The sequence below is a fragment of the Miniopterus natalensis genome, chromosome 12 (assembly GCF_054644295.1).
Source record: "Miniopterus natalensis isolate mMinNat1 chromosome 12, mMinNat1.hap1, whole genome shotgun sequence".
Taxonomy (NCBI): domain Eukaryota; kingdom Metazoa; phylum Chordata; class Mammalia; order Chiroptera; family Miniopteridae; genus Miniopterus; species Miniopterus natalensis.
This window is the reverse complement of record NC_142092.1, coordinates 51,480,166-51,507,793: the sequence shown is the minus strand read 5'-3', so window position 1 is coordinate 51,507,793 and position 27,628 is coordinate 51,480,166. Positions and strand designations below refer to the sequence as shown.

Sequence of the window (27,628 nt, the reverse complement as noted above, 5' to 3'; positions counted from 1 at the left end):
TTAGAAAATTGAGAACCATGACATCTATTTATAATCAGTTAAATATAAAAATTCTTGAATCTCTCACCTTTTCCAAAGTATATTTAAATAGATTTGTATGACTGTATATGCTGAAGCAAACTAGGCAAAGAGGTTTTGGAATTATGATTTGTTAGAAGTTTTAGAGAGAGGCCCTTGTGACTTAGAATATTAAAATTTACTTTAATAAAGAAAAAATAATGGATCAGGGGAGACTTTTTATGTTATGGAAAATTTTGGAAAAGAGTGAAAACCCAGTATGTAAAGATTACTTAGTAGTATAAGTGCTAATAATATTTAAAATCTCATTAAGTAGTATTTTTCTATTCATTAGTAAATAACAGAACAGGCTTGCATTCTAGTTTAAAAGATAGTTTACTTCTTAGCCATGTTTTCCCCAGTCTCTGGTTAACTCTGGAAGGCCACAGTGGTTTGGGGAGAAAAGTTATTACTCATGTGTGTTAAATCTATTCAGGATATTATTTATGCCTGTGAAATAAGGTCTGCATTTTAGCTACAGTTGATAGATGAAGTAAATATCTCTTTCCATATATAACTGCATACTTCTTTCTCATTAGCTAACTCTAAACCCCCCTCCCCCCCAAAAAAAACCACGACTACCTTACATGCACAAGTTCAGTTCCTTCAGCATATTCTCCAAGAGTGGGATGCTGTAATTTACTGAGACCACTAGATTGCTTCTCAGAGGCCTGGATCTGGCTTTGCTGCTATGAACCTGCCCTGCCTTGGGTAAGTTAATTAACCTTTTGGGGGTCCTTGATGTCATCATCTGTAAAATGATAGTGTTGGGTTCACTATATGATCTTTAAGGATCTTTCAGCTTGTGAAGTTAAATGCTTTTCTAGGTTTGTTAAACATTGTGACTCATGGGTCAACTCTGGCCTGTTCTGTCACTGCCCAATTGCTGTAGTCAGGAGGCTCCTTAACTTTTTTTGTATTTAACGTGTGCTTATAGTAGTAATATTATATTAAACTGCTTTGACCTGCATGATAATTAACTGTAGCCATTGAATGGGATCTTGGTGGCCTGAGAGAGTTAACGAACTGCCAGTATGACAGCCTCTGCTTGTCCGTAAAGTGGAAACAAGCAGAAACCTGCATAGTCTGAAAGTCATTTAATATTTTTAGCTTTGAAATTTGTTTTTGTACAATCATTTGAATATGTATGAGTCACAAATTTACTTCATACAAATTAATAAACTTTCATTGGAATGGATTCTGTTGTTTGTTCCTTTTCAGTTCTTTTCTGATCTTCACTGTGTGCTAGGAATAAGCCATTTCTTAAATGTTGCAGCCAAGGCAGAACTGTCCTTTCTGCTTTTTTCTTAGAGAAGAGCTGGTGATGGTGGGGTTGCAAGTTTTTATATCTCCTTTTAGAGGGTGAATAAAGGGAGATAGGGAAATATTCAGAACGCAGGTCAAAAGAAAAGTACCAAGTAGCTATTAAGTTGAAAAAATGTTAGCAAAGCAAGCAGAAAGAATAAATTTTGTTTGCAGACTTGTTAGGTTTGCCATTGGGTACATCTTTATGGATAAATAAGAGCTTACTGTATAGGCACTGGGAAGTACCTGAGTTTTAACACATTTCAGGTTCATGTATTGTGTAAGTTTGGATAGTAAAAACATTTTGTCCATTAATTTAGGCCTATTTTTTCAAATGCCTGTTCTACATATTTAGGTATTTGGTTTCCTGCTTAGATCATGTAATTAGTAAGTGACTTTTTAAAACCATAATACATTTTCCAGTATTTATTCCGCATGTTTATAGTTCACTACTGGAAAAATTCCTCCCTAACATCTGTTCTGAATTAGTTCCATTTTCCAGTTATATTTTCCTGTTTTATCAATTGTAGTGATGAGAATAGAAAGCCGTATTTTAAAGATTTATATTATTTTAATTTAGTAAAAGTGAAATAAACTATCTTATTATTTTTAATTTCTGAAAATGATTGTCTTATTTTAAATTCATATGTTAAATTACTATTTTCACTTTTTAAAAGAGTAATAGAATAAACTGGATAAAAGTTTACCATAGTTTTGTAGCACTTTATAGTTGTCAATTGACTTTTTAGACTTTTTCATATTTCAAAATTTTTTGAGAGAAGCTAATATTACCCCAAAATCTTTTAAAATGTCTTTTTTAATTTAAATTATCTTGGCCATATTTATTTTTGGGGGATAAATTTATTGCGCACTTAGGACAGTTTTTTTCACAAAATAGGTCCTCTATAAACACTTGATAAATGAATGAAAGCAGTTTTCAAGAAGCGTTTTTCAAAATATTCTATTTTCTTTATCCTAACTAGCCTCACAGCCTTATTAACTTTTCTGAGAGGGTTTTACCCAGGGGTTAGGCATAAGAAAGGAGCAGAGAAGGCCTGCTGTACATTTTTGTGTTGCTGTTAACTATACCTCCCTGTCCCGTTGTTTGCAGTAATCTTCTAGTTGCCCATGTTGAGGGTAGCACCCCTGAGTTACACCACTCTGTGACATTTATATTTGAACTAAGAACTAATTCAGGTATCCTAAGGAATTATACCACCTTTGACCCGAGTTCCCCAAGAATTAATCTCTGGCTTATTTCTTTATTTTGATGTGCCACTTTTGCTATGACACTTTCACAAGATTGTGTTCTTCCCTCTTTTCTTCACTGTTTCTTCCCTGGGCATATGCAACCTGTTCATCAGTGAGTTCTTTATGTGTAGTAGTGAGAGTTCCAACTGCAACCCTGACTTTCTTTTCCATTTTTGAATGCCACTATTCAAGGCCTCCAGGTGCAGTCACGTGTCTACGATCAATTATCCAAAGACTAAGGGGCCCAAATGTAGAATATTATCTGGGAGCTTGAATGATACCTTCTAAACATTTAATGTATTAAACATTCTAAAATTTAATTTTTGAAAAGGTAATACATTCACATGACTCAAACAACAAAATGTTTAGCAATGAAAAGTTTCCCTTCCACCCCTGTTCCCTATCTACTCAATTCCCATCCTTCTAGAGTTTTAAAATGCATATTGAAGCTAATACAAATATAAATTGTTTTCCTTTCCTTTTTTAATACAAATAGAAGCTTATATATTTTATTGTGCCTTTTTCACTTAACAATGTGGAGTTCTTTCCGTAATAGTGGAAAAATATCCAAGATATATTTCACTGTAACAGTATAATTGGCGATCTCCTCCATGTCTTTTTGTGGCTAAAACATCATTTATTTAACCAGCCCCATATTGATGGACTTTTGGGAAATTTTCAGTCTCTTGCTATTACAAGTAATGTTGCAATAAATACTTTTGTTACATAGATTATTTCACACTTGTGAAATATATTTGGAGGGTAAATTACTAAAAGTAGAATTGCTGACCAAAGAGTGTATCTCATAGTAGTTATATAGGTACAACCAAAGTGCCCTCCGTAGAGATTGAACAGTTTACACTCCCATCCAGAAATGTACCAGAATGCCTGATTACCCATATTCTTACCCATAAAATGTGTTATTGAACTTTTGGATTTTTTTCTAATCTGATAGGTGAAAATATTATTGTAGTGTAGTTTTAATATCTATTTCTCTTATGAATGAGTTTGAATATCTTTTAATATGTTTAAGAGCCATTGATTGATCGGTTGATTGGATGCCTCCCGTGCGCGCCCTGACCGGGCATCGAACCTGCAATCTAGGTATGTGCCCTGACCGGGCATCGAACCTGCAATCTAGGTATGTACCCTGACCAGGAATCGAACCTGCAATCTTTTGGTGTATGAGAAGATGCTCCAACCAACCGAGCCTCCCTGCCAGGGCTTTACAGTGAAGTTTTTGGCCCATTTTTCTTGGTGTGTGGTTGAGGAATAGGTCCAACATAATTTTTTTCCAAATGGCTACTCAGTTGCCCCAACAGCATTAGCAAATAGTCCATCTTTCCATTGTTTTGCTTCTTACCAAAAACAACAAAACTGTTCAATCTATAGCCCTCCTCCCCCACTTACATACTTTGCCGTGCCTGAATATGATGAATACAGTTCTCTGTTTTCCTTTCTATAGTACGCCTTCTTTAATGGCAGAGATGTCTTCCACTGTGCTGCCCCCCTGCTTTCCTCAGAAGCAGCCTGGCAGACAAGTAATATTTGAATGAACAGAGGCTGCCTAGAAAGCTCTCCAGGATTTTTTATTGAGCAATAACTGGCTAAAAAGAAATCCTGACTATAACCAGGTTCCTTAGAAGACTGTTCAAACTAGAGATGTCTTCTAGCTCTCTCTAGCCGTATTAAGCGGCTACGCCACTACCTTCACTCCCGAGGCAGTCCGATTCATATTACTTTTCTCTGTGCAAATTCATATCACTCGCCTCTTCTGCTTTGTCGGACAGTATGGGTATGACCTTTTGTAATTTGGAGCGGGAACCATAATATGCCGAAGAAGTGGTTTGGATTCCCCATCATGCAGTGGCTACTCCAGAACCTCATTTACTTGGGAAAGTGATTGTGGGTAAATGATTTGGGGAACATGCATCCTTAATTTGAACCCCAGGACATTAAGCTTTTTCATCTAGGGAAAACCCCAATGTTGTTCTACTAGGGGAAAGTGTCCAAGCAGGCTGATGAAAAGGAATTTACTTGATACCCTTACTAGCTCTTCTGAAGCTAACTGGGCTAGTTTTACAGCTCCTTGATAAAAGACTCTTCCACTTTGAATCATTGCCCCAGGTGATCCTTCTTTGTCATACTTGTCTTGGGCATCTTGCTTGTTCTTTATTATTAAACCTTTTTTGGGGATCATATTCCTTACCTCTGCCTTCAGACTTTCCCCTGATGCTGGTAGTATATTGATTGTCCAACACCAGTTTGACTTGAAGTTATTTTGGCTGAAACCAATTTTGGCCAAATACAGTTTAGTTGAAAGCAAACTAGTCAACTGTACAGATTGGTTAAAACAATGATTTGGTAAAACAATGAATGTCCTAAGTTACTTGTTTTTTGAGTAGTGGTAACTTTAGTGTATTATGGGGTAATTAAACACTTTTGATTAATTTCCTAAGGATTTTTCTTCTTTTACATTTCAAATTAATTTTCAACTACAAGAGCACTTTTTTGCTTGTGATACCAACAAGTTAAAACCACCTAGCTGCCCAACAATAGGAGACTATTTGAACAAGCTTGATCTTAATGACAAGGCTGTAAGAGGTTAATGGAAACAACTAAAACATTGAGTGATAAGATAAAAACATGTTTCCTTTATTTTTTTCCTCTCTTCATTAAAAAGGCAGTGCACGTGCAGTACAGGACACTAAAAAAATGTAGATAAGGAATAGAAGGACAAAAGAAAAAAAAGCCATGAACTCACTCACCCAGGAATAACTATTGTTGACCTTTCGTGTCTTTTCAAATACATTTTATACACATAAACTGTATACTGCTTATAGTCTGCCATTATTTAAACATTCACCAATTATTGATTCGTCACCTTTGTCCAGGATTAGGTTTTGGTTCCTTTCTGCCTTTTGTCTTGCAAGTGTGGGCCAGTCCACCTTAATTGGAAGTGGATCGCCATTCTCTCTTTCCTTCTTGCCCTCAACCCTGTGCCTGGCCACATGCAGACTGGGCCCCAAAGACCCTTCCTGCTTCTTTTAAGGGTGACAGTTTGTAAATGAAGCCATTCTGCCAAGTCTTTCTATGGACTTACAAAAGGGTCTCATTCCAAATGCCTGTGGAATCTCCCATTATATATAAAAGAATTTTTGGAGTTTATGCTTGATGTATATTATGTGTTTATGTATGTAAATTAGATGGGGACACTTAAGTGAGAGAAGCAATTAGATTGGGTCCTCACTAAAATAAAAATAAAGAGAAAGTCATTATCATTGGAGGGAAATTATTTAAAGAGATTTTCTCTAAATCACTGTTGGCAAATATATGCCATGTGTTGTGCCCAAATCCAAGTCCGTGGTAGACATCACTAATCAGTCAGGGCACTATTTCTCATTCGATCCAAACTCAGCTTTGGGTCTTTATTGAAATGGTATTCTAGGTAGCTATATCTATTGAAGTTGCTGTGGAAGACAAACATATTTACCATTCTTGCTCTAAAATGTTGCATTAAAGTTTTTTTTTAAAATAGTTGAACAAGAAAGTTATAAAATGCTTTATATTTGATAAATAAGTTTATAATGGTAAATATGGGATATGAGCAAAGAGTAATTATCTGAATCTCAGGCAGAGCACATGCCTCATAGTTAAGATTATGGAAGCAGCATAATTAAATTACAGGTTTGTTATGGAGTAAAAACAGTGTCACAGTAATACTCATCATTATAAATTGCCCATGGTTTGGTCATGGTGATTGACTCTGCAGTGTTCATTCCACCCCAGATGATTAGTCTAAGCAGTCTTTGTTAATTCCATTTCCTTTGTCTGTGAAGGTTTTAGGAATAATGGCCTGTAACCTGTTCTGCCCAATGAAATGTGAAGGGAAGTCTGGAAGAAGGCTGGAGTGCTTCTGGGAAAGGATTTCTTGTCCCTAAAAAAAAGATGAAAGAAAGAGATGGTCTCTTCTCCTGATGATGTTGTGTCTGAAAATGACTAGAACTGCCCAAGCCATCTTAGGAGAAACTAGTTTTGGATAAATCTGATCGAGAAGATGACAGAACACAGAAGGAACCTGAGCACTTGATGACCTTACTGAACTGCTGATTGTATTGTACTTGGTCTGCCTTACTTCCGAACTTCCAGTTCTGTGAGATAATACAGTTCCTTGTTGTGTAAGCCAGCCTGATCTGGGATTTTGTCATCTGCAGCCAAAAGCATTCTGGTTTATATACCCACTTTGTCCCAAGCAGGCTCACATCAGATGGATTTGATTTTATTCTGATAAAATCAGGGGTTCTTCCCTCCCCAGTCTTCTAGCTTCATAAAGTGGGTGCAGATGCTAACTGGCTAATCTCAGTCTTCTCTCAGGGCTCTGTCTTAGACCAGGGTTTTTCAAGAGAGCAGCAAGGAACCAGCCAGCACCCACCTTTTGTGGAGCCTTTTGAATTGTTCAGATATCTGGTGGTGTGACTGCTCTGTTTGTCGTTCATTCCTTCATTTCCTGGTACTGATTCTGACTTCTTGCTTTGATCTCAGTCCCTGCCCTTGCATATTTTGCATCTTATACCTGGCCTCAAGATTGTTTAATAAATTTATTTTCCTCTCTGTTTTCTCCCCTCTGATTCTGTTTTTCTAAATCTCTCTTACATATTCCTTCTTCACTTTGTGACTTTACTTTGTGGTCAGTGGAGCTGTTTTAAGCAGATGTACTGTATATAATATTTACCAGAAATAATAGTGAGTTAAGTTAAATAAGATATTTGGTCTAGACTGATACCGTGAAAGGAAGAGTAGGTTAGTACTTGGTTCATTTTCTTATCTACTGCCTTTTATTCATGGCACAGAATAAGTAGCACCAGAAATGATCTAGGGGTCCAGACACTTGAGTTTTCATTATGGCTTCACTATTTGCTACCTGAAAAATCTTGGGCAAGTCACTTAAAGACATTGAGTTTCTTTGAAATTTGTTACTAATTCTTGTCTAATTTTTTCACAGTATTATGATTTAAATAAAATAAGGTAAAAACCTTTTTTTTTTTTTTTTTTTAAAGAATACTTAAGCTTGGTTGGATTTTCTGATTATTTTCCAGTGAACTAATGTCAGAGTCTCTAGAATCAGCTCTGTGTAGCTTGTTAGTCTTTTTGGAAAAGGCAATGAAGTAGGATATAGGGCAGAATAATAACAGTAATTAGGGATTGAAGTTGAAATTTTTGTGGCAATTTACAGCCCAAAATGAAAAGAAAGGGCCACATGATATGAAGGGGAAGTAAAGGTCAGGATGTTGATCTTGAGGCTTATTTCTAGTTCATCCAGAAATTCTGGTAAGCCAAGTTAGGGGAAAGAGAAGCCAATAGAAGAAATACCCCCTCTAGTGGCGAGGGGCCAGATTCTACTGTTGATTGCAAAGGTGGGTGACTGGGGAGTGGATGACTTCTTAAGAAGAATCCTGATAATCTAGAATTAGAACAATTAGGGAAGATCTTTAGTTCCAGCTTTGGTTATCGGTAGAATTAACATATTTCACAGAATAAGTAGTATCTTGGCACTTTCATATGGAATCAATTGTCTGGAAAATGTAGAGGCTATGTTTGTTGAAAGAGGTTCACAGTTTACTTTTATGTAGGCCAGTTAGAGATCATCAAAATTAGGAGACTGTTGTTGCTAAGCTTCTTATTGTTTGAGATGACACAGTAGGTACCTTTATAAACTCATTTGTAGGGGGATAAAGGCTATATTTAAAGTTATGGATAATGCCGTAGAGTAGTATTTGTTTGTATTCATATAAAATAATGGTTGTGGATTTCCTAAGTATGATTTGAAATTTTTACTGGCAGTCCTGGGAACCAAATGTTTAATTTGCATCTTAGAAGTGATTTAATTGCTACTTGTGGAAAGGTAGTGAAGCTGAGTATATTACAATAACATATTACCCACGATTCAGTGGCTCGATAGGAGCAGCTAATGCATTCTTGAAGGACATCTAATCTTAAGGATGTATACTGTTGATGATAATTATTGCATGTGATTATTACGTTACAAATTTCAAAGTCCATTGAAGTATTTACTGTTTCAATTCCTGTTCAGGAAGAATTCTTTTAAATTTACTTAAAGATCTCTGAAGAGGCAAAATTTTATAGAATAAAATATTTATGATACTTGGTGTCAGATCTCAGGAAGATCTGAATGCTATTCAACTCTAATATAGAAAAGAATGATTGAAGCGCAAGAAACTAGATGCTGGTACAAGACTGCATTATCATAGTGCCTGCCATTTATTTATTTTTAATGTCAAATTTCCTTTCCCCAAAGGAAAGAAATTTGAAGCTTGCAGTGGAACCAGCCTCTCAATAATTTGGAATATATTTTATGATTTTTCTTGTGAAATGAAATTGGAATATTTCTCTGGAAAATATAAACTTGTACATAGATAAAGTGAGATTATAGTTATGAAATTAACCTTTGTGCATAGTTTGTGGAGCTAATACCTTTAGTTTATGGTGATATTCATAAACATACTTGATTTCAGGAAGAAGAACTAAGTCTGGCAACAGAGCAGGATCCACCTATTGGGGAAAACCAGAAATAGGAAGGAGAGGTTATTAATAGTATTCCTAGCTGAGAAAAATTCAGTATGGAATACTTAAGGTCAGCTAGGGAAGGAATTATAATTTTGTTAAGTGAGTTCACAGACATTGTTTAAGGCAAGTCAGTTAGAACTGACTTGTTAATATAATGGGGGCAATAAACCAATTGGATAGTTTCTTTGCTAAATTAGTGTGACATTACTAGAAGATATCTGAGGGAATTGATATACTAGATAAGGTTAGTGGTAATTAGACCCTCATGAAACTAGTACTAAAGTGGTACTACAGTGTGTACGTTCGTGATAGCTTAATTCTGTAAATAAAATTTGATACCAAGAATTGATATAATAATGGCATTGCTAAAATTAGGCAAGTATTGATTTGTGTTAAGGGTTATAGCAAGTGGGCTTGAATAAGGAGACGTCTCCAAATCTCATTTGAATTTGCAGATAAAGTATAAAGGTATTAATTTATATTTATATAGAATTTTACAGCATTTGGGGTCTGAGGGGGGGAAAAAAAAAGGAAAAAAAATGGAGCTAAATTAACAAAGTAATTTACACCTGCCTATTCATGATTAACAATATTAAAAATTGACTTTTTTTGTTTCTTGTATAATTGGGCTAAAAGGTGTGTGTGTGATGCATTTTGTTAATGGCTTTAGTTAGTATGATCAGTTTTTTACATCACATGGGCATTCTAATTTGGGTCATATAACTCAAGATCCATGTATGTAAAATCCTGAGGGAAGAGATTGGGTGTGTCTTGTTCACAGATCCCTAGTGTAGTTCCTGACACATAAATGTGCTCAAACAATTTGCTGAATGAATGAGAGAACTTTTTATGACACTCGAGTCAGGCAGCTGCAAGTTCCTTACAGTTTCACTTTTTGGACGATCCTGAATGTAGGAGAGTCCTCACTGACTCTAAGGCATTCATTCCATTGTGAGTCTATTACTTTCAACAGAGCCAGCAACTTACTCGTCTCTGATAATCTTGAACTCCAGGCCAAAAAACTGTTGTCCTTGCCTTGTTTGCATTAATAAAAATTAATCAGTGAGATTCCTCCTGCCCATCAGTTCACTTCTCACTAGCACAGGTTCAGGTACCATTAGAGGTTTAGGGTGGAGCTCCTTGTACAGCTCTTTAGATCATTAGTGCTGTATGTTAAGCTCTGGGGAGGGTTCTGGCTTTTGCCCTCTCAAAAGTCTGCAAAGTTTTGCTGCTTAGATAGCTTTTAGTGTTAACAGAAGTGCAGTGATTCTGTGTGCCAGACTCTCCTATGTATCACCTCCAGTACTGCTTCCAACCAACCTTAGAAGCTAAGTACTATCACCATCCCTATTCTATAGAACTACAAAGAAGTTAAGTAACTTGCTCAGGTTCACGCCAAGATTTGAACCCAGGTGGCCTTCAGAGCTGTGTTCTTATTTGTGTCCTATGCTAGCCTTATGCTCATTCATTTGTAAGTAACCTGTTCATTTTGGAAGTTTATGTTTTTTCTTTTTGAACTTCAGAAATTGCACCAGAATATGTCTAAGTGTTTGCCTTTTTCACTTATCCTGCCTGGTACTCAATGATGCTTTTGATCTAACAACTAGTCTCCTTCTGAGGGAAGTTTCTTGTATTATGTTTTGATTATTGCTTTCTCCATTATGGTTACTCTAGGGCTTTTTTTATTTGTAATTAGACCTCCTAGACCTGCCCTCTAGTTCTGTTTTCCTTCAAGAATTCCATTTCTTTTTATTTTTGCTCTGGATAGTGTGATAACTCATTCGCTTTTCTAGATAACAAATTTGTTTTTCAGAAGGGTCTGTTCTACTTTTTACTTCCTCAACTGATATTTAAAATTTATAAATCATGTTTAAAGAATTTCCCGGTCTATTATTTTGTTTTGATAATTCCTTTGCGTTCAATAGCATATAAAAATAACATAACTAAGTAAACATGGTTTATTTTAGAAATGCGAGGCTATTTCAGCGTTAGGAAGTATTAATGTAATATATCACTTTAATAGATCAAAGGAAAAAAGTCTTACACTCGTTTCCACAGATACTGCAAAGGTATTTATTTGATAAATGAATACCCATTCTTTTTTCTTTTTAATCCTCACTGGAGGATATTTTTTCCATTGCTTTTTAGAGAGAGTGGAAGAGGGACAGAGGGGGAAGGGGGGGGGAGAGAGGGGGGGGGAGAAAAACATCGATGTGAGAGACACACATCTTTTGGTTGTTTCTCCGCACACACCCCATTCGGGGCTGGGATCTATCTGCAACCGAGGTATGTGCCCTTGACCAGGAATCGAATCCGAGACCCTTTGGTGTGAGGGCTGATGCTCTAACCACTGAACCACACTGGCCAGGAAAATCAATACCCATTCTTGATTTTAAAAACAAAGAAATGAAAAACAGCTATTGATAATCCAGGAAATGAAGGATACTTTCCTTTTTTTTTTTTTAATTGGAGTTTTGCTTAAATCTATAATTTGAAACTGCAGGTAGTGGAGGAATGGTAAATATTAGTCAAAGCATAGTCACTGCTGAGATTCCTTATACACTAAGTATTCCTTCAAATAAATATTTCCCAGTGCCTTTCTTATTTAGCTTTTACTAAACCTCGATGGTTCTTCCCACCTTGTTTCTAACTGTATTGAATAACTGCATTTTACCATTTATTTTATTCATAAATGCCTTTCACGCTGCTACTTTCTACTTTCTCATTTGGTATATGCTCCTGCAGGACACTGTCGTGACATCATTGGCATACGTAACCTTGGAATACTGAGGAAGCATTTCCCAAGTGTGTCCTGTGAACGCTTGATCTGATCTGGGGTTTATATAAAAAAGGTGTCTTGGTATATTAGTTAGGGTAAAGCAGGATGTTATAACAAACACCAACATTTCAGCAGCTTAATATAATAGAACTTTGTCCCTTATGTAGTGGTCCATTGTGGATGCTTCTGTTTGATGGACAGTTTTTCTCTATGGTGATGCAGGAACTCAGGTTCCTTGCATCATGTGGCCCTACCCATTCTCTCCGGCCTCGAAGGCTTGTTTCTAGCTGGTGAAAGAGCAAACTATATGTCACCTTTGTAATTCAAAGAAGTTATAAGAATGAAGAAACATAATGGAAACTTCTCCTAGGAGTCCCGGCTAACCCTGCCTTGAAATCTTCCCCCATTTCTATTAAGATGAATAAATGCCTCTTTTTTTGCTTCCAGCTACGTTTCTCATACATTCATCTCAGTCTGAAGTGCGTTATCATGTACACATTTGGCCTACCTACTCTGTGCGTTCTCTCAGGGCCTGGATCACACCATATTTATCCAGGTATTTCTGTCTGAGTCAAGAACAGTCTATTCCGTAACAGGTGTGCAGTAAATATTGAGTTAGTGCTTAAAGCAGGGAGCACAGTGAGTAAAGTGGTTGTGCATTTTGTTCTTGTGTAATGCAGCCTATCTTCAGTGCTGTACCAGATTCACTAACTCTTAAGTAATGCCAGTGGCTAATTAGGTACAGTGCAAAGTATGTGGGCCAAGGGTTTCCTTTCTAAAATGATATTGGTTGCCTCCAGGGATTTCTTGTCTCTACATCCTAAATTAGTTAGCATGGTTCTGTTACATAAATGTGTGTAGTAAAAAAATGACAAGAATAATCAAACTGCTGATGACATGGTCCCTGCTCTGATACAGATGAGATACTTCTATCTGCTTAATATTTTAATCTAGAGCAGTTTCTTCCTATTTTTTTCTTCATACTATTTTCTTTCCCCCATTTCTATCTTTTGCTACAACTTCTCCTTGTAAATATAGCTGTATTTTTGATGTGGTCATCAGGGGTCAGTTATGAATGAATGAAAAGAAATACAAATAGAAGAATTGGGAGCTGATAACATGTGGCAGTGACTTTTTAAAATTGAAAATTGCTTGAGGATAGATTTCATGGTCTGAATTCTCTGCAGTTCCCAGTTTTATTGACAATATGTTCTTAGCCTCCATGTTTCTTCCCTACATTCTAGTCATGGAGGTTTACTTATTATACCCTAAAAGTTCCTTCAAAGGCCTTTCTTCAGATCTTTTCTTACTGGTAGGTCCTCTGCATATATTGATTCAAGTACTACCATCCCATAGAGAGTAAACTCAGATTCCAAAAGGAGGCATTATAGACCCCCTCAGCCAATTTCATTCTTTACTCCTTCTGCCACTAAATTGTTCTAATTCCATAAGAGCACTAGTTACAGTTTTTTCATTAATTTGTTCATTCATTCTCTACACATTCATTGAGTGTCTAGTGTTCATATGTTGTTCTGAGAGCTAGGATAGAGCCCATTATGACAGTCTGTCCTCAAAGAGCTTAAAGAATAGTGGAGCAGCCTGGCTGTCATGGCTCAGCGGCTGAGCATTGACCTAGGATCCAGGAGGTTGAGGTTCGATCCCCCGGTCAGGGCATATGCCCGGGTTGCAGGCTTGATCCCCAGCAGGAGGCGTGCAGGAGGCAGCCGATCAATGACTCTCATCACTGGTGTTTCTCTCTCTCTCTCTCCCTTTCCCTTCCTCTTTCTGAAATCAATAAAGACATTAAAAAAAAGAATAGTGGAGGAGACAGATAAGCAGAACAGTTTCAGTACAATGAGTGTGTGGACGATTCCATGGGAGCACGGAGGAGTATCTAATCTAGCAGGGGATGGGGAATTCTGGAAAGATTTGAGTTGAATATTGAAGTTGGAGAAACGGAGGTAAGGAAGGGAATTTCCATGGCTAATAGAGCAGCACGTTATAGGTCATGGAGATGTGAAATGTCTTGCGTGTCTGAAGAGTAAGTAGCTCATACTGGAGTGTGGAGGGGCAGTGGCAAGGCAAGAGGCCAGAGACGCAAGAAGGGTTTGAATGTGATGGGCCTGCTTTGCTAAGCTAGGGATGTGAGCTTCCTGAAAGCAGTGTTGAGCTCTTGCAGGTTTTTATGTAGGGGAGCAGTGTAAGTAAGCCTGGAATTCTAAGAGTTTCTTGAGGGTAGGAATCAAGTCTTATACTTTACTATATCACCTTAGCACTTAATACATAGCTTAATACATAATAGAAGCTCAGTAAAATTAAATTGCAGTTGCCGTGTACCACTCTAGTTTTTTTTTTTTTTTTTTTTAGAGAATTGATTTATATGAAATAACAGTAATAAGTATTGAACACTTTTTGCTTGTAGACTCATATCAAGTCTACAAGCATTATCTTACCTAATCCTTAAAACTACTCTCTGAGGTAGGTATAGTGCCCTAGAGGGTTTAAGAGGGGGGATTATAGTATAGTAGTGAAGTCAGCTTAAGTTTGAATTTCAGCTCTTCCACTTACTAGTATTGCACCTGGAAGTTGTATGTGTGCCTCAGTTTCCTCATCTGTAAAATGTTAATGATATCTACCTCATACTTCATATTGAGGATTAATGATTCTTGTAAATATATGTAAAGTGCTTGGCCATATAGTTGCTTTATGAGTACATGCTCAATAAATGTAAATTTGAGCTATTATTGAGAAACATACCCAAAGTCACAGAGCAATTAGTGGTGAAGCCCAGGGTGAACAAAGCAATCTCATTTCAGAATCTTTAATCACCATACTATGTTACAACTGCTCCTGTAGTTACAGTGAGATGTAAAGATGGGTTCTGAAGCAGTGAAACAAAATAAATTTCAGTCAACATAAGAAATACCAGTTGGGGCAGGGAATTCTTAGGGACTCTCCAAATGACCCCCACTTGAAAAACTCATTCTTTGCTACCCTACATGTAGTGTAACTCACATAAGAGAGTTATGTGAGAAATACATCTCTGCACTGTAGGTTAATGACATTAAGTCCATGTTCATAATGCACATGGCTAATGAACCTGGAGAATGTCTTACAAAGGCCTCCCTTTAGGAGTTGGTCTGCCAGGGCTGACACCTGGTATACTGTGTCAAGTCTTGTTGCTCTGTCCCTCTTCTTCATGCTCCCTAGATTTTTCCAACTTTAGGACCCAAGTGGGAGTCTTGTGTTGGAGGATGTTGTGCAAACCACATGCGTAAGGAAAATAATTTACATTTTCCTTTCTTAGCTTCTGGAACATCAGTGATTCCATCCTCCCACTTCTGCTGGGCAGAAATTGAGGTGTTCTCCTTATGCTCCCTCATCTTCTCCAGAACCCACCAACACACACACACTCTCTCTCTCTTTTTTTCTCGCTCTCTCACTCACTACACTGTCTTTGCCATTCCTGTCAGAGGGATCCAGAATAACTACTTTGTTTTTTCTGATCCAGGGACCCAAGGAAGCACAAAGTCTTTGATACTAAAGGAGCCCATCAGCAGTTCACTTTTTCTTCTACATTACTACTCTTCCCACTCATGACAGCCTTTTAGCTTTCTTTCCTCTGTTTCCTTACTCACCATTTTATCCCTTCCTTGCACAATGTCTAGGATATAGTAGGCATTCAATAAATAGTTCTTGAAAGACTAAAAGACAAGATGCATTGTATATTCAATACCTTAATAATACTCAATTACAGAAAAATGGCATGAGATCCAGGGCCAAAATATTGCCTTACCTAAAATTTTTTTTATAAGAGCAAATTGTTCTTAGCAAGCGTGCCCCACCTTCATCTCCACTTGCACATTAGAGTTCACACCATTTCTAGCTTTGTTTGATTACCCTGAGTATAGTTTTGGTGGGGAAGGAGATGAATGGAAACCTCAACCTGGAAATCTCCAGGTTGGAGGCAGGTCTGTCTCATGGTATTTCTCCATCTTCCTTTACAATTGCATCACTTTACAGTGGAAAAGTTTCCACAGATTTAAGTTCATAAAGGAAATTAATCATAGGAGACATACTCCTTACTGTTAGAAAGTGGTAAGAGAAAATAATCTGTGGAAATAGAAGATATCTGGACAACTCAAATTCATTATTTCAGCTCCCTTTCTGGGTGTAAAACCTTCGTGGTATTCACTGGCTTCTACAGACTTCAACGTTGGGAGGTGGGGGTGGCGGTGGGCAGCAGACTTAATTCTGTTAGTTTCCAGTTTTTGAACCCCTTGCTTATATCATCAGTTCCATTAAAAACTGTAGTAATTGTCTTGATACTTTAGCCCTCCTACATACCTTTTCTCCCACTAACTCAATTAACTTTTTAGAATTTTTAATTTAAATTATTTGATATTACTTATTAGTGTGTTAAAACCTGCAAAATTATAGATATCCAGGCCCATGGTCCAGAGAAAATAACCTTCATAATTTTGATATCTATAAGAACTCAAACTTATATAGACAGCAATGCTTGGACAATCCCCCTCCCCACTGGCTTCCTAGAAAACCTTTAGAAATGTGAAAGAGAGGCTTAAACTTCAGGACCTTATCTTTGCCTGACAGTCCAGACTCATGTTTAGTCTGGGCCATTATGATGTACCAACAGACTGTCCAGACATGTTCAAAGCAGGGAACCTGGTCCTTCAGGACTGTGGCCCTGGATCCCATGCAGTGTCCTGTAACATGCAGAAACACTGTGTGTCCAAAGATGAAGAATGTGTGTGTGTGTGTTCCTACAACCTGGAGATTGTCTCCAAGACTTCAAGTGAAAGTGATAACCCAGGCTTGAATTTGCTGTTACACACAAATCTTGTTCACTGCCTACTCCATATCCAAACCTCATTAAGAAATTAGAAAAAGATAGGCAACACTATTGGTGAGAATGTGGAGAAACTTCTGGTGGGAGTATAAAATTATGTAATCATTTGGAAAAATTTTTGGCTGTTTCTTGTAAAATTAATCATATACCAGTGCTGTGGCCCAGAAATTCTACTTCAGGGTATTTATTCAAAAGAAGCAAAAACATGCCCACAAAAGGACGTGCATAAGAATGTTCACAGCAATCTTATTCAGACTCTCCCCAAACATGTAAGAACCCAAGTATCCATCAAAAGAAGTATATGTTATGGTATAATTCATGTAAAAGAATACTATTCTGTAAGAACAAAAAAATGAATTACTAATGTATGCAGGAACAAGAGCAAATTTCAAAAATATTTTGTTGAGTGAAAGAAGCCGGACACAAAATAATATTGAAGGATTCTATTTATATATAATTCTAGAAGGGTCAGAATTTATGTTGACAAAAATAAGAGCAGTGGTTGCCTATGAGGGCATATGGTAATTTTCTGTGGTGATGGAAATGTTTGATATCTTGATTGGGGGAGTGGTTGCCTAGGTGTATATATCAAAACTTGTTGAATTGTACACTTAAGGTTAGGCATTTCATTGTATGTATATTTATCTCTATAAAAACCAACCCCCCAGTTAACTATATGCCATTATAGCAATGACCTGTTGGGCAAAAATTATAATAAAGAACAAATAAACAAATTGGTGGTAATGTTAGACAGATTTCAAGGCAAAAGCATTATAAGACACATTAAATAAAGTAATGCATTTTGTATTGGTAAAAGGTAGAATTCATAAGAAATATTTCTATCTGGAGGATGCAGCACTGAAATATGTAAACAAAAATATTATAAATATAAGGGGGATTTGAGATGAACATGATAGCTGCAACTCAGTAATTGACAGAATAAGTGGATACAAAAATGATATATAAAATTTGGATGAGAAAAACCAATGATGTATATTCTCTGCCCTACAGAGACAGTATTCATTGTTTTCTGATGTCCACATTAAACATTTATAGAATGTGATTATATTGTGGGCTAGGATAGAAAAATTAACTTTCAAAAGCAGAAAATGTATAGGCCACAGTCTCTAACTATAATACCATAAAAATTTGAACTTGATTAAAGCAAAAAATCTAAACTCTTTAATAATTTAAAATATACTTTCCTAAATCATTTTTTGGGGCAAAGAGAAAATGAATGCATTAATAATAATAAGGACTGGTCCTAAAAACTTAAGGGTATGGCCAAAGCAGTATTTAAAGCAGATTTATTGCCTTAAACATAGTATTTTAATATTAAATGTGAAAAGGGAAGAATTAAATGATTGAAAAAATAAAAAATAGAGCAACAAATACAACTGAGGATGTAGGAAACAGAAACTAACAAAGTTAAATATAAAAATTACAAAATTGGTAAACATAAAGTGTGAAATGATAAATTCAGTTAGTATGTTGAGAAACAAAACTGAATTAAGGGCAGCTAAGGAAAAAGAAAGGAAAATCAATACAACAGTAAGATTGGAAATGGGTATGCAACCACAGATATGAGGGACATAAGAAATCACAAGAGAACCTGATAATACTCCTTTTCAAGCTAATGGACCTGAAAGTCATGATAAAATAGATGATTTTCCAAGGAAAAAACAAAATTTTAAAATTAAAGAATATCTGTGTATACCAGGACCCATACAAGGAATTGTAAAGATTGTCAAAAATGTATTCTACCCAGAAGACAATGGACTTTGATGATTTTATGAGTAATTCCTGGAAATGTTCAATGGTTGTTAAATATTTTAGATATAAGAAATATACAGAAATCTCAATTTATATTTTTTGAATCAGACGTGATACCTAAACATGGCAAAACTAATGTATACACACAACTGTATCAATCTCACCTATGAAAATTGATATACAGATTCTATAGGGATATTAAAAAATAATTCTTATACTATGTTAAACATATTATACCATAACCATATAATGTAGGACTTATATCTGGGATTTATGGATAATAAATTTCAACATGAAATTTATTAATATAATTTATTACATTAAACAGATGAAAAGAGGAACAAACATGATACCATAAAGGCATTTAATACAAGTTACTACCCATTACCGATATAAAACTCTTAGTAATGTGAGACCAGAAGGAGATTTTCTTAACATATTAAAGCCTATTTATGAGAAACTAAGAATATACTTTCTTTTTTAAAAAAATATGTTTTTATTTTTAGAGAGAGAAGGGAGAGGGAAAGATAGAAGCATTGATGAGAGAGAAGCATCGATTGGCTGCCTCCTGCACACCCTCTACTGGGGATTGAGCTTGAAACCCGGGCATGTGCCCTGACCAGGAACCCAGCCAGCGACCTTTTGGTGCACAGGATGACAACCAACTGAGCAACACCAGCTGGGCAAGAATAAACTTTCTTAATGTTGAACCTTAGAAACATTCCATTAAAGGTGGCAAATATTACTGAAATATTTAACATTATTATGGGGGTTTCTAGCCATTGTTTTAAATAGAGAAAGAGTAATTAAGTATAAATATTGGAAAGGAAGGGACAAAATTATCATTACCTAGAAAATATTTAGAAAATATAAGTTAATCAAATGACAAACTTTTAGAGCTAATTTGAATTTTTGGTAGGCTCTTTGGTTAGTGTGTGTTTGTCAGTATACATACATATATACTACATCATATGATATATACCATATCATGTGCTATCCCCTCATATATACATACGTTTTTTTTATCTATACACATGTACATATCTGCATGTTGGTTTCACATGCATATATGAACCAACACAAACCAGCTAGAAAATACAATAGAAAACAAAATTCCTTTCGTAATTGCAATTAAAAAATATAGAGACCTTGGAATTAATTTAGCAAGAAATATGCAGGATATATGAGAAAACTACAGAATTCCCTGAGGACAAAGAAGAATAAGTGGAGAGATACCATATTTCTGGATGAAAAAACTTAAAATTATAAAAATGTGAATTTCCTCCAAACTACCCTGTAAATTCTGACCAAATTCCAATGACAGGTTTTGAGAATTTGCCAGAATGACTCCAAAGTTTAGATGGCATTACAAACATTTTAAGGTACCAAGAAAAATATTTTTAATGTAATGGAGGGTGACTTGCCTTATAACTTATTAAGACAATTATGAAGCTATGATAATTTGTTCTGCATAGAACTGGCTCAGAAATAGGCAGATCACAGGAACAGAATCAAAAGTACAGAACAGCCATAAGTGTGTATAGCATTACATGTAATTAAGTTGTAAACTCATTTTAAATCAGCAGGAAAAACATAAAAAAAAAACAGCATTGGATGGGGCACTAATTCACTTATCTTAGAAAAATCCTTTTGGAACTTTTCTCCTCTAATTGCTCTTCACAATGTCAAATTCATCTAACTTCCAATATTTTCCCCCATCCTCTGCAGCTGCTTCTAATTCACTTCATTGCCCCTTTGTCTAAAATTTCTTTCATATTCTCTTTTGGATCCCGCTTTATCTTTTTCCTCCCCAATTTTCCCTTTCCTATATTTATTTTCCACCTGATAATTCTCTGCCTTTGTGGGTTTAAAAGAGTAGAGGCTGTGAATACTCAAGTGTTGATTTTTTTTATTTTATTGATTTTTAGAAAGAGAGGAAGTGGGAGAAGAGAGACAGAGAGACATCAATTGGTTATCTCCCATACACACCCCAACCTGGGGATCAAACCTGAAACCAAGGTATGTGCCCTGAGCGGGAATTGAACCCACAACTTTTTGGTGTATGGGACAATGCTCCAACCAACTGAGCCACCTGGCCAGGGCTCAGGTGTTGATTTTTTTTTGTTTTCAGAGTTAAGTAAACTGTGGGTCATTTATGAACGAGAGTGCAGTCATTACAAATGAAACCAAGACAGGGATTTTTAGACTGCTGGGGTACTTGTAAGATGGCTCAGAAGCTTCCAGAGGTGGACATAGAGTAGGACTAGCAGACAGGGCATGAATTCCTAAATATGCTTTAACCAGAGCAATATTGTTTAAAGGTTCACATAAAATTTTTTTCAGGAAAGGTTACTGCTACTGAAAAGTTTAAAGGTTACCTCTTATAAAAACAGTTATATAATAAATATGTTCAGTAGAAAATAACATTTAAAAAGTAGCATGATTTGAAAATTAAAAATATATGGCTATGAAAAGCAGTTAATAGTAGTTCTGTCTGAGTGGTGGGAAGTGAATAAGTTTACTTACTCCTTCTGCTTATCTTTAAAATACTGTATACTGGTAACGTATTATTTGTTTTTATTTTATACCTTTTGGGGTATAATTTAGATCAGTAAGATGCACATATTTCAAGTGTACAATTGATGACTTTCACATATCTGTACATCCATATGACCACCACACAGATCAAAATATAGAATATTTCTCAGAAAGTTCTCCCATGTCACCTTTCAAGTCAATAGCCCCATCCCACCAGAGATCACCACTATTTTGACCTAGTTTAGATTTGTTTTTGCCTGTTCTTAAAGTTCTTGTAAATGAAATCATACAGCATGTAACTTTTGGGCCTGGGTTATTCTGTTCAACATATTTATGAGATTAATTCGTATGTGTGTATATTATTAGTAAGTTTTCTTTAAGTTGCTAGGTAATATTTCATTTTATGACAATATTACAATTTGTTTATCCTTTTGTTGGGCATTTGGGTTATTTACATTTTTTGTTATTAGGAATAAAGAGGCTCCGAACAATCTTGGGCATATACTTAGGAGTAGGATTACAGTATATGTGCTTCTCTTGACTTTTCAAATTTTTTCCAAATTTCTCTTCAAAGTGGTTGCATGAATTTACATTTCAGTGAACAGTGCTTGAGACTTGCCCATTCTCTTTTTTCTCTATCACTATGAAGTAAACAAGGCCAACTGTCCCCTACAGGAAGACCAAAACAGCCTGCGGTAATGTGGCAAAACCAACTCTCATCTGGTCCAGCGTCCACTCCAAGAGAAACATGCTGAGAGCAACAACAGGTCTGTGGGTCAGCAGTTGTTCTTAGTGTCCATGAGTTTCTGGGCTGCAAGCCCAGTCTTACTGCATAGAACTATACACACATGTGCCAATGTCAGTTTCTTGGTTTTGATATTGTATTATAGTTATGTAAGATACAACCATTGGGGCAAACTGATGAAGGGTACATAGGAACTCTCTGTTATATCTTTGTAACTTTCTGTGAATCTTTAGTTATTTCAAAAATTTAAATTTAAGTCTTTACAAGGTGGTTAATAGGATTCTCTTGGGCTGATTCCATGATGTCTTCCACAATTGTCTGAGTTGGGGCTTTTTTTTTTTTTTTTTTTATAAAACAAAATTGTAGATAACCTGACAATGCAGTTGCTTTTCATAGTTTAACTATGAAGTTTGTTCCCAAGGAATTTTCTATTGAAGGCTCAACTACACATTCAGTGGTCTGTGTGTTTATATTGTGTTCGAGCAGCACTAAGGCCAGCCTTAGCAATAGCACGTGTGTACTGTTGTTTCTGGATCCTTGGACTCCATGCTAGGTACCACTTTTTTCTTCTCCATTTCTAGGCTCAATGCTCCCCAGCTCTGGGCAGACAGGACTGTGGAGTGGCCTGGCAATTGTCCCTTCTGACCTCTGAGGAGAAAATCCCCAAACGACCATGGGCACATGGGTAAGATATGCCCCATGGTCACATAGGGATTCAGTCAGCCTAGAATCCTTTCTCCTCTAGGTCAGGTGGAGGGTGTCAAGGGATGAAGGGGGTGCTGCAGGGAAGAGGAAAGATGAACAGCCCCAGAGTTGCCTGCTCTCATCCCCAGAACCTGAGGAGCCCTTAGGTTGCACTGGAAAGGGAATCGAGGTCACAACTGGGGTTCAGGTTGCTAGTCAGCTGACCTTAGAGGGGGAAGTTATCCTGGTTTATTCTGGTGGGCCCAGTGTAATCACAGTGGTTCTTAAAAGTAGAAGAAGGAGGCAGGAGATGAGAGTCAGAGAAAGAGAGATGATGATTGAGTCAGGATCAGAGAGATGCTTTGCTGCTGGCTTTGAAGATGGAAGAAGGGGCCATGAGTCAGTGAATGTGGGTAGCCTCTAGAAACAGGAAAAGGCAAGTAAATGAATTCTCTCCAAAGCTTTCAGAAGGGAATGCACCTTGATTTTGGTCCAGTGAGACCTATGTTGATATCTGACCCACAGAACTGTAAAATAATAGATTTGTGTTGTTTTAAGACACTGCCTTTGTAGTAACTTGTTATAGCACAATAGAGCACTGATGTAATAGAAAACTAATATACTCTTGCATTACATAAGGTCCCAGGGTAAGAAGGAGGCCTGGCCTCAGGAATCAGAGTAGAGGCCTGAGGCTGAGTAGTGAAATCTGAGACAGGAGGTGGTGATTGGGTAGGACAAGAAGCCCAAGGTTCAGGGGGCATGATCTCAGAGAGAACAGCGCTATGCCAGGAGGCATGGAGTAAAAGAGAGGTTCAACCCAAGCAGTCAGAGAAGCAGTTTTGGGGATTTGGAGTACATAGGAGTAGCATAGAGAGGTGAGACTTGGACGGGGGAAAGTGCATTTGGGAACAATGGGTTTACAATAAGCTGGGGAACAGAAAGGAAGTGGAAAGAGCACAGGGCTAGGAATCAAGAAGACTGTATTTTAGTCATTTTGCTGGCCGAGCTTTCTGACACAGGTAAGTCTTTAAACTTCCTGGGCCTCCATTTTCCCATATATACAGGGTGGTGCAAAAGTAGGCTTATATCAGTTCATATGGAAAATAATACAATATTAATAAATAGTAATACAAGAATAAACCCTGTTTCATGTACTCACAACTTAAGCCTACTATTGCCCCACCCTTTATATGATGAAGGGCTCAGAGTATGGAGATTGCTTTCCAGACTGAAATAAATATTACATGATGTGGTGAAACCTTAGTGAGCAATGTAGGTGACCTAACTGTGATGATAACATTTCCGCTCACTATGTCACTAGGTCAGTACCTTTGGGCACGTTTTAATGCAGTGCATGTAAATGACAATAGGATGTGGCTCCCCCCTTAGCAGATAATATCACTCCACTTGTGAGTGTCCACCATATTGCTTCACCATAGAAATTATGACCGTGGCACATACGAGCCTTCCTGTAAGTAAAATATTTTGCTTTTACAGAGTTGTATGTCTATAATGCTTTTCATGGGACAAGTTCAAAGTCTTCACATACTGCCTTTCTGATTCCTTTTGGGGTAGACAGGGCATAGCCATTTAGAAGTTGGTCAGACAGAGAAGCACAGGGCTCTGAGTCCCCAAATCCCTCTTAATTCTTAAACATTAACTATTCCAGAATCTTGAAATACTGAATTTAGTAAAAATGTCTTTGCATTCTGTTTGATTTGGTACACTTTTCAGTTTTTCACAAACCTTTTACTGACAGAGCATTGTAGCATCTGCCAGTGACAGGGCAACCAGAGGGTTTGGCAGCTTGTGGGTGGGAGTTTCAGGGTTTGGGGACTTGGCGGTAGTTAGATGGGCTGTTGGTGTGGGAGGATGGAGCTGTGTATTGATGATGGCCTTGGCTTTTCCCAAATCACAGTTGCATCATATGAGATAGCTGAATTTATGTTGCGCTTTACAAAAGCCTCCTGGGAAAAGGGCAAAACTGGCTTTAGTGCGTAAGAAATTTATTTATGGCAATCATGGTACCAAACTGAGACTGGAGACTGTTGAGAATCTGGACTGTTTTCTGGTGGAGAAAAAAAATAAATTCTATTTTACTTTGTAAGTAGAAATCATATAGTAGAATCACTTTGTAGTGCAGTGATTTTTGAAAGTCTTGTCCTTTCCATAGGGCAGCAGGTAGGTTATTCTTGTCATACTAATTCAGTTAAGGATGGCTTCTCGAAAGAAATTTGAGGGAAATAAAAGAACAAGAGTGAGTGGACAGAAAATGACCAGCTCCATGGGAGGTGGTTTGAGGATGTCGAGTATGGTTGGCCAGGTTTCTTATGACTCATTTGCACAGCAGAGCTGCATGACTGGTCCTCCTGGAAATACCGGGTCACAGCTTTTTGTGGTACTGAGATGACTCACAGAGAAGGGGCTGTAGGTCCCATCAAAAGTTTATCTGATCTGCATAAATGTGACTTATGTCTATGGTTTAATTTGATTTTTTAACTTGTGGTACCCTGATTTCTACTGATAAAATAAGGTTTAGTATGTATCATGTTAGCAGGAAAAGGAGTCAAGTTCAGGAGAACAGACAGCAGAGATGTGGGACTCCATCTAAAAGACTGGGAGGTACAAGATTAGGTATTAAGGTCAAAGAGTGTAGGTAATTAAAAATTAGGCCTAGCACAGCAAGGATAGAGCTTAATAGTTACAGATTTGAAAGCTGAAGTCTAGAACACATCTCAGAGGGTGGGCTACCTGGGATTATAGTTGGAACAAACCAGGACCTCTGACAGCAGTGCTACTTGAGTATGAGAGAAGGTAATTAATTCCCTAAGGCATTTATTCTTTTACCGGAGGGATCATTAAATACTTTTGCCTTGTGATCAGCAGGTTTCCTTCCTCTGTTACTTTCTTTTCTGTTAACTCTGGTAGGGTTACATAGAATTGAGCAGTTTTAAAAAGTTATTGCTAATTGGATAGGCAAAAAAAGTTTTTACTCAAGTTTTTACTTTTTGATCCTAAGTGGGATTTAACAACAACCCCATATATGTTAGCTATCTGCATTTCTCCTTTTGTGACTTATCTACTCGTGCTATTTGTAATTTGTTTATCAAAATTTTAGTGTTTTTCTTATGAAGCTGTGCATGCTCTTGATATATTTGCTTTTAGTCAGTCATATTTGCTATACGTATTTTTCTTTATTTGTATTTACCTTTTAATTTTTGATTTTATACTTTTAGGGTACATGGAATCAACAAAATGAAAAGCCAACGTATGGAATGGGAGAAAATATTTGCAAACCATATATCTAATAAGAGGTTAATATCTAAAATATACAAGGAACTCTTACAACTCAGTAGCAAAAGAAAAACAACCTGATTTAAAAAAATGTAATAAAGTCTTGAATAGACATTTTTCCAAAGAAGACATACAGATGGCCAACAAGTATCTGAAAACATGCTCAACATCACTAATCATCAGGGAAATACAAATCAAAATCACAATGAAATATTACCTTATACCTGTTAGGATGGCTGTTTTCAAAAAGTTGAAAGATAGCAAGTATTGGCAAAAATGTGGAGAAAAGGGAACACTTGTCCACTGTTGGTGGGATTGTAAATTGGTACAACCACTATGGAAAACAGTATGGAGGTTCCTCAAAAAATTAAAAGTAGAACTACCATAGGATCCAGCAATCCTGCTTCTGGGTATATAACCAAAGAAAATGAAATCAGTATCTGGAAGAGAGAGCTGCACTCCTGTGTTCACTGCAGCAGCATTCACAATAGCCAAGGTATGGAAACAACCTAAGTGTGTGTCTGCTGATGAAGGGATAAAGAAAATGTGGTACATGGAATATTATTCAGCCTTAAGAAAGAAGGAAATCCTGTCACTTGCAACAATGTGAATGAACCTGGAGGACATTATGCTAAGTGAAATAAGCCAGACACAGAAAGACAAATAGTTCCTGATTTCAGTTATATGTGAATCTAAACCAAAGAGTACAAAAACCCGATCTCATACAAAGTAGAAAGGGGGTTACTGGAGGCTGGAGCATGGGGGATAAGGGGAGATTAAAAAGAGAAAAGAAATTATAGTGATGGTTGCCAGGGAATGGTGAGAGGGTGATGGGGAGTTACTGTTTTATGAGCACATAGTTTCAGTTTTTCAGGATGAGGAGTTCTGGAGATGGACTGTGGTGATGATTGTGTGACAATATGAATGTACTTATTACCACTAAACTGTATATTTAAAAATGGTTAAGATACATTTTATGTTATGTATATTTTATCACAATAAAAAATCAAAAGAAAATAATTGGAAAAATATGTTGAAACATAAGAAAAGAAGCAAATAAAATAAGGGACATGTTTAGATATTGCAGAGATTAAACAGATAACAATAAGATCTTATGGTGGGCAATAGTTTAGTGGTTCCTGACTGAGAAAGCTAAACATAGAATTACCATATGACCTAGCAATTCCACTCCTAGATATATACTGGAAATGATTAAAAATGAACTTAAAAAGGTATGTGTACACCAGTGTTCATAGCAGCATTATTGCCAGTAACTAAAGGTAAACAACCCAGGTGTCCATCAACAGATGGTTAGATAAAAAGTGATATCCACGTTCAGTGGACAATGCTGAAATTCTTATATGCTGCTACAACATGACGACTCTTGAAAACATTATGCTAAGTTTGAGCCAGACACAAAAGGACAAATATTATATGATTCCACATATATAAGGTAGAGAATAGGTAAATTCATAGAAGCAAAAAATAAAATAATGGTTACCAGGGCCTGGGAAGAGAGGAGGGAGGGGAGTTATTGTTGCTTATTGGGTAGAGAGTCTGCTTGATATGATGAAAATATTCTCAAAATATTGGTAAACATAATATTGTGAATATATTTAATACCACTGCATTGCACACTTAAAAATGGTTAAAATTGTAACTTTTAGATTATGTATATTTTGCCACAATAAAAAAATTTTAAAGAGTTTTTACTTTATTTTTTAATTTTTTTAATTTATCTTTATTG

At 36.6% G+C, this 27,628-nt stretch overlaps 1 long non-coding RNA gene across 1 annotated transcript; it reads left to right on the top strand.

Annotated features, from left to right (window-relative positions):
* The first annotated feature begins 610 nt into the window (after positions 1 to 610).
* Positions 611 to 27,576, top strand: LOC107546585 (uncharacterized). Its single transcript, XR_001604141.2, has 4 exons — positions 611 to 768; positions 21,808 to 21,925; positions 22,485 to 22,588; positions 25,824 to 27,576. It is a non-coding gene; the product is annotated as an uncharacterized LOC107546585 (long non-coding RNA).
* The last annotated feature ends 52 nt before the right edge of the window (positions 27,577 to 27,628 follow it).